This window comes from Anastrepha ludens, chromosome 5, assembly GCF_028408465.1.
Source record: "Anastrepha ludens isolate Willacy chromosome 5, idAnaLude1.1, whole genome shotgun sequence".
Taxonomy (NCBI): domain Eukaryota; kingdom Metazoa; phylum Arthropoda; class Insecta; order Diptera; family Tephritidae; genus Anastrepha; species Anastrepha ludens.
In genome coordinates, this window is record NC_071501.1 from 114,063,749 (window position 1) to 114,071,441 (window position 7,693).

Below are 7,693 nucleotides of genomic sequence, written 5' to 3' on the forward strand. Positions count from 1 at the left end.
ATGCTTGGAGCTGTACCATTGGCTGCCGAGAGATGACTGCTATTGAAAAGCATTAGGGTCAGTGGAATAGTAGCCACGCAAAAACCCATTCGGAATGTAAAGGGTGCTCAGATTGGAGGTAATGTTGCCAATAGGGCTTTTTTGACAAATCACGCGTGACTACCGTCAAACTAATTACATCATTTCCTTCACTATTCATAGGCATTTCATCCTTGAAAGACTTACGGCTCAGCAACATTTAGAAATCGTAAAATTTTATTATGAAAAGTCTTCATAGCGCGCTCAGGCCAACTGCTGGTGTACATGGTGTACCGTCCTTCCGAACGCAATATTCGGCAAACCATCGGCAAAATTAAGAATAATTTTACATTTTCGGTTGATACTCGACCGATTAGATCACGTACAGCCCAAAGTGAAGAGAATATTGCGGCTATAAATAAGAGTTTTGCCGAAGACCTGGAAGAATGGATTCGACGACGATCTCAACAACTTCTGGCCTATCTTATGGCTTTACTTGGGCGATTTTACGCAAATATCTTGGTTTGAAAGCGTATAAAATACAGCTAGTCCAAGATTTGAATCCGCCCTATTTTCCAAAGCGTCATAACTTCAGTCGTTGGGCGCTTGAAAAACTCGCCGAAGATCCGCATTTTGGGACCCGAATTTTGTTCATCGATAAGGCCCATTTTCAGTTTAATGGCTACGTCAATAAGCAAACTTACTGTATTTGGACTAAAGAGCAGCCCGAAACCATTCAAGTGCAGTCATTACATCCAATGAAAACAATTGTTTGGTGTACCCTATGGGCTGGAGAAATCAGTGGCCCATATTTCTTCAAAGACGAGGCTGGCGCCAATACAACTGTGAATGTCGAACGCTATTGCGCCATGATAAACCTTCTTTCCATACCTGAAATTGAGGCCCGTGAACTCCACAACATTTGGCCCCAACAAGGGTGCGGCAGGCGCTAGTTGCCATATAGTCAGAAAGCCCTTAAAGCAACAGAACAATGGATTTACTGAGTCGTCGTTTCGGTGAGCAATTGACTTCTCGTCACGCCCTTATAAAGGGTGGTTAAATTTTAGGGGCCAATGTTAAATGTAAACCACACCTAAACATCAAGTTCTTTTCTGCATTCTATTTGACGCTTTTCAATCTCAGACTAACTCAATTTGAACCATGGAAATATACAAAACCGAGCAACGCGTTAAAGTTATTCAGGTTTATTATGAAAACGGGCGTTCAAATCAAAATGCATATCGAGGAAAATCATTTTCAGTGATGAGGCACATTTTCACCTCAGTGAATTCGGCAATAAGCAGAATTGCCGTCAAGAGTGATTGCCAAAAAACCAATGCACTCACAAAGAGTGACTGTTTGGTGCGGTTTATGGTCCGGCGGCATCATTGGGCCGTATTTTTTTTCAAAATAAGACCGGTCAGGCTACTGTGAATGGTGTTCGCTATCGTGAGATGAAAACGAACTTTTTATGACCCGAATTGGAAGATATGAATGTGGACGATATGTGGTTTCAACAGGACGGTGCCACTTGTCACACAGCTAACGAAATAATGGCTCTTTTGCGCGAAAAATTTTATGGCCGAATAATCTCACGTCGCGGCGATGTCAATTGGCCGTCAAGATCATGTGATTTGACACTGTTGGACTTCTTTCTTTGGGGTTATCTGAAAAAAAAGTGTACATCGATAAGCCAGCAACAATTCAAGAGCTAAAGGATCAGATAATTTGGCACATTAACGGCATAGAACTTCAACTATGCCTCAGCGTCAACGAAAATTTGGACCATCGGATGGAGGTGTGCCGGCGAGGCCGCGGCGGCCACTTGGCCGACATTTTGTCCTATACGTAATTGAGCCATACCAATCTATATATATAAAAATGAAATGATGTTCGTTTGTACGCATTTTTTTGGGCCGATACGAGGCCAATTTTATTCGTTCTTTTTTCATATTATAGGGATCCACTAGGGGAAGGTTTTTAGCAAAAAAAAAATTTTTTTTAAATATTTTCTTCATATACAATAAAAAAAAGAAAAAATCAAAATATTGTACAAATTGTGTTTTTAGTGAAAATTGCCGCAGAATTTTTTAATTATTTTTTTTTAATTTTATGTGTACAACTTTTTTTGAATAAATATACGAATTCTTCGTTATTGTAAAACGATTTGTGTCGTGTTGCTAAGTTGCAAATTTTTTTCGACGGAGAGTAAACATAAACACAGAGGTTTGTACGCTCTTCATGAAGAAAAATGCTTTAGTACACATACACGAACGCCGAACTACTGATTTGTGTTTTGTGTGCAGTTCATTTGTGAGAGCAACAAGTGTGTTGACCAAGGATAATAGATTTACCAAGGTTTGCCAGACAAGAAAACAGTTATTCGCCTCTCAGAGAATTTGACAGAAGTTGTTTTTGGATTTACGTCAAACGAGATATACATTTTGTAAGAACAAAGGAATTGTATAAACGGTTTGTTTACGAATACCGCACACCAGAGCACACCACTTTATATCTTTCCCCATGTGATGTGGCAGAAAAAATTTGTTTTTTTTTGTTTTTGCAGTTTCAAGCAGACCTGGCAAATCTATAGGCCTTGTGTGTTGCTACAAACGTACGTGTTCAACTACAGAACGATCCGTCAGCAGCTGAATTTTCACACCAATTACTGAAAATCGGAAATGGCCAAATGTCTGTCGATCCAACAGGAATGATTACATTGCCTAATAATTTCTGCACTTTTGCACAGTCTAAAGAGGCATTGATACAGAGTGTATTTCCAAATATAGGCCCCTATTATGACTTGCATTCGATCTTCGATATTCGTTCGTTGTCGAAGATCGAAAATCGAATGTCAATTTGGTATTATGAGCGGTGCATGCCTGTCGAAATTTTCGTTGTATACCGAATTTAGAGTCGAATGCAATTTTGCTTTCGATTGTGTAGCGTATTGTGGGAAAACTTGTTAAAATGTAAGTTGTTTGCGATTATTTGCTGTTTTATAGTAACCAAATAATAAATATATACTAATTTTGTTAATATTATGCAGGAATATGTTAATATATGTTAATATTTTGGGAGGAATTTACAACGGAGCTGAATTGCTTGGGACCACCAGTTAGAACGGCAGCAAAATGGATTAAGGTTAATAATGTTTTTTTTTTGTGATGTTTATAGAAATACATTTTTATTTTCCTTTGGCAGGTATGGGCTGAAATACGTAGAGGAACTGAAATACATATTTTTTTCGAATGACGAATAATTGAATAAAGAAAATTTATAACAAAAATAAAGCAGAAACTGTGGCGTAAAGGTTTCTATTTAATACTTTTTAGATTTTTCTATAATATTCTAAGAATTTCATTTCTTATGTTTTCCGCTTCTCCGTTATTTGGCTCCACTTCAATATCTTCAGCATCATCGTTGAGCGTCTCATCGGATAACTCTTCATCCGGAAGTTGAACATTATAAAACAAGCAAATGTTGTGCAAAGCTGCACACACATTTATAATTTGTGTTGCTTTTTTTTGGAGAATAGTGAAGAGCTCTTGGCTCGGGTGCACTGCTGCAACTGGTTTTTTGTACTGGAGAGTAGGTTCATAAACGGCTCTTTAGATAATCTTTAAAAAATTGTAAGGAAATTTCTGTAATATTATGTACGTCAACACAGTTTGAAAATACTAAACTTGCTCAGTGGAAGCCATTTCAAGGGGGTTGGATGCGCCACTCAGCTGTTTTCTACATCTAGCTAGTTCCACTAATCTTTCATCGAGCGTTGAATCGTCGAACCACAACTCCGTTGTACTGATTTCACAAAAAATACTTTTTTTAACTTTTAAAATTGTTGTTAGCAAAGGATTTCAACACAATCGGTTTTTCTTTTATTTTGATTTGCTGTATCAGCTGAGAAAAATTATCTATTGTAAATGCGTCGAGCGATCGAAATTCACAATAGTCCTATTCTTCAACGAATGAGCACCATAATACCAAATGAAAATTCGTTCGATCAGCACTTTCGACTACAGTCGAAGATCGAATGTTGCTCATAATAGGGGCCATAGTTCAACATTACAAAGACCATGATTGGCTCAGCGAAAGAGCAATTTTAGCTGGGAAAAATAAGGACGTCAATGATATAAATGCAGCTATTTTGAATCAAATACCTGGTGACATAGTTGCATATAAGTCAATGGACACTATTACTGATCAAGATGATGTCGTAAATTATCCAACTGAATTCTTAAACTCACTCGATTTGTCAGGCCTACCACCTCATAATTTACGATTAAAAATTGGAGCACCGATTATTATGCTGCGCAACATTAATGTGCCACGACTTTGCAACGGTACCAGACTCGCTGTGAAGAAGCTAATGGGTAACGTTATTGAAGCAACAACTTTGAAAGGGAAGTACAAAGGAGAAGACATTTTGATACCCAGAATTCCACTGATTCCGACGGATTTACCATTCGATTTCAAACGTTTGCAGTTCCCTATTCGCATTGCCTTCGCTATGACAGTTAATAAGGCGCAAGGACAGTCTCTGCAAATGTGCGGTATGAATTTAGAATACCCAATTTTTTCTCATGGACAATTGTATGTAGCTTGCTCACGAGTTGGCAAACCATCGTCATTATTCACGGGAAAGATGAAAAAACCAAAAACGTTGTCTACCAAAAAGTGTTACAATAAAGTTCGAATGAAATTGTATCAAAGAATTTGCTTTGTTTCGTATTAATTTTATTCTCTTTCAGCAAATCATTGAATTTATCGCCTAGCGAAGCGGGCGAGGGTACGCTAGTATTATCATAATAAAGAGAAATGACAAAATTTCCTGAAAAAATTGTATTTTATTTAAAATCAACACCGGTCCTTGAAACTTAATAACCCTTTATTTGTGACGGTTTGCAAAGTCTAAATGCTTCGTGGATAAACCAGCTTCTATTGAGGCACTGAAAGCCAACAGTACTAAAGTTAGTCACGAGATGCCGCACGAAGTCCTCCAGCGAGTCATACAAAATTGGTGTTTACGGATAGCCGAAATACGGCGCAGTTGCGGCCAATATTTCAAAGGGATTAGCTTTAAAAACTAAATGTCTAAAATTTTTCCAGACAAAATTACTAAAAATAGCCCCACCAATTTGATTTAATTTGCTCTAAATTGATCCCCCTTTATGCAAATATATAGAACACTCCCAACCTACCACTAACTGCACTCTTCGTGCCACTCCTCTAACTCAATTTTAAAGCAAATTGTGAATAATAAACTGGTTTTGTTATTTAATTTTAATTTCGTTTTTTTTATATGCACATTTTTTAAACTCATAATTCAACAGTTAAATTTATACCTCCTGTCATATTATTAATCTTATGAAAAGTCCGCAAATGTTTACCCAGACGTGGAGGTATGCAAGTAGTGGGTTATTTTACCGTTAGTTAGTATTGGTAGGTCAGTAGCCGGTAGCCGGTTGGCAATAATTTATTCCTTCACATTGCGTAAAACGCATTAACAGCTGCGAGGGGGGTAGAAAATACCGTTGTTATTATTAAATAGACCGCTCCATGGCAGCCTATTTATTGCAATACCAATGGCCAAGATCCCGGTGCGTACACTTGTTTGTGTGCGTGTGTGCGTGTATGTTGTAGCGTGCAAATGAGCGCAGCTGTTTACATAATTTAATGGAGTAGAACAGTGACTCTACTTAGGATACATACACACACTTGCACACTTGTACATACACACACAATATAAGAGCTGCGCCTGCTGAGTCAATATTAAGTAGAAGGTGAATTTCTATGGAACAGCTTCTGGAAATAATGGCCTAGTAGGACAGCTGTACGATAAGTATGTCAAATTATTTGCACACCAATTAAGGGATTGAATATGCAAGGTAGTTAAATATTTTTAGTAAATAAAGTAAAGTTAGGCTAGGTTAGGTTAGGTGAGATGGACTGACGGGCAGCTGCTAAAAAGAGTTCACTCGTTGGTCACAGACGCCTATTGTGAGGTCCAGGTAAGATTTAACCGCTCCTCTCCCTACAAAACTTTAAACCATCACAACATTTCTCCAAATCCAATACACCCCGGCCGCGATTTTTTTTATTTTTACAGCCACTACAGAAATCGTCATGGGGGTCGTTGAACCTGGCGCGTATGCTACTATTAGAGACACTGTTCTTATTCCCGCGAGTATGAGTACCGGCAGCCATGATAGCTGAATAGGCTGGTGCGTGGCTATCATTTAGAAGTGCGTAGATTCAAGTCTGCGTGCATGAATCACCAAAATGATAGAAAAAGTTGTTTCTAACAGAGGTCGCCACTAGACATTCCTGCAATGAAAAAGCTACCCATAAAAAATCATCTGCCGTTCGGAATCGGCTTAAAACTGTAGGCCTCTTCATTTGTGGAATTCCACAAAGACACGCACTCCACAAAAAGAAGAAGGAGCTCCGCCGAACACCCAAAATGGGTGTAGGCGCCAATATATATATTTTTTATTCATAATTTTCATTAGTCCCTCTGCTCGGGAGCATAGGTTCTCGAAAAGACTCCTCCATCGTACACAGTTATTGCTTTTGCGCCTTGCCATGTGATGTCGTCATCTGCTAGCTCGCGCAACATCGACCTTCTCCAAGAGTTCTTTGGCCGTCCGCGACCTCACCTCCCTTGCGGGTTCTAGTCCGGTGCAATTCCCGTCATGTTATCTGGTGATTTTCTAAGCGTGTGACTTATCCATCGCCCCTTTCTGCGTTTGATTCGCCATAGGATGTGTTCTTCATTCGTTGATCTCCACAGCGCGTCGTTACTGACGATGATCGCCAAGAAAATTCTACAGATGATGCGGAAGCATTTTCTGACGAAGGATTATAGCCTCTGTTTGTAGGTGTTGGAGAACATCCATGTCTCGCTTCCGTACAACAATACTGACTACACACATAGGCTGAATATTCGTATTTTAGAGCTCCTGGAGATTTGCGAACTCGCCCATACAGGATGCATTCATTCGACCGCCGTCCTGGCGTTGTTAAGACTGCCGTAGTCAGTTTCATCTGATCCACCGTCTGCCGTGGTAGTGAAGCCGAGCTAGCAGAAGCTTTCGACAAAATACACCGGTTGCCCGCCAATTATTATAGTCTTGTTTTATTGTGATTGATTCTCGTAGCATTCGTTTTGGCGATGTTGATTTCCAGTCCGACAGTGCGTGCCAACGTGACTAGTCAGTCCGCCTTCGGTTGCGTATGAGTGTGTTTGGGAGAGGAGAGGAGGCAGATGTCATCGGTGAAGTCCAGGTCCTCAAGATAACTGGTGAAGCTCCATACGATGCCTCTTTTGTGTGGCGTCAATTGGATTTTGAAGATGGCGAAGAGAATGTGCGGCAGGGGACAACCTTTCTTTACGTTTGCATTGGTGGTGAATGAGCCGCTGATGTTGCCGTTGTGAAGCACTGCCAGTTCGGAGTTCTCATATAGGGCTCTGATGAGGCGGAGTATCTCGGCGGAAACTACCTTTCTACTGAATGCCAGCCATATTGAGTCTCGTAATGTTTTAGGAATTGGTAATTTTCACCCTCTGCATAGTTTTGGAAAGACTTCTGGGCTGGTTCCATTTTGTTTAAGTCAAGTACAGTTAGTATATATTTATTGTTTCTGAAAGAACGTGCTGCTGCTCCCTTTG

The 7,693-nt window shown here is 39.6% G+C and overlaps 1 long non-coding RNA gene across 1 annotated transcript; it reads left to right on the plus strand.

The window, feature by feature from the left end:
* Window positions 1-2,840: 2,840 nt before the first annotated feature.
* Window positions 2,841-3,247, plus strand: LOC128864252 (uncharacterized). The gene is made up of 3 exons (XR_008454662.1): window positions 2,841-2,990; window positions 3,068-3,162; window positions 3,223-3,247. It is a non-coding gene; the product is annotated as an uncharacterized LOC128864252 (long non-coding RNA).
* The last annotated feature ends 4,446 nt before the right edge of the window (window positions 3,248-7,693 follow it).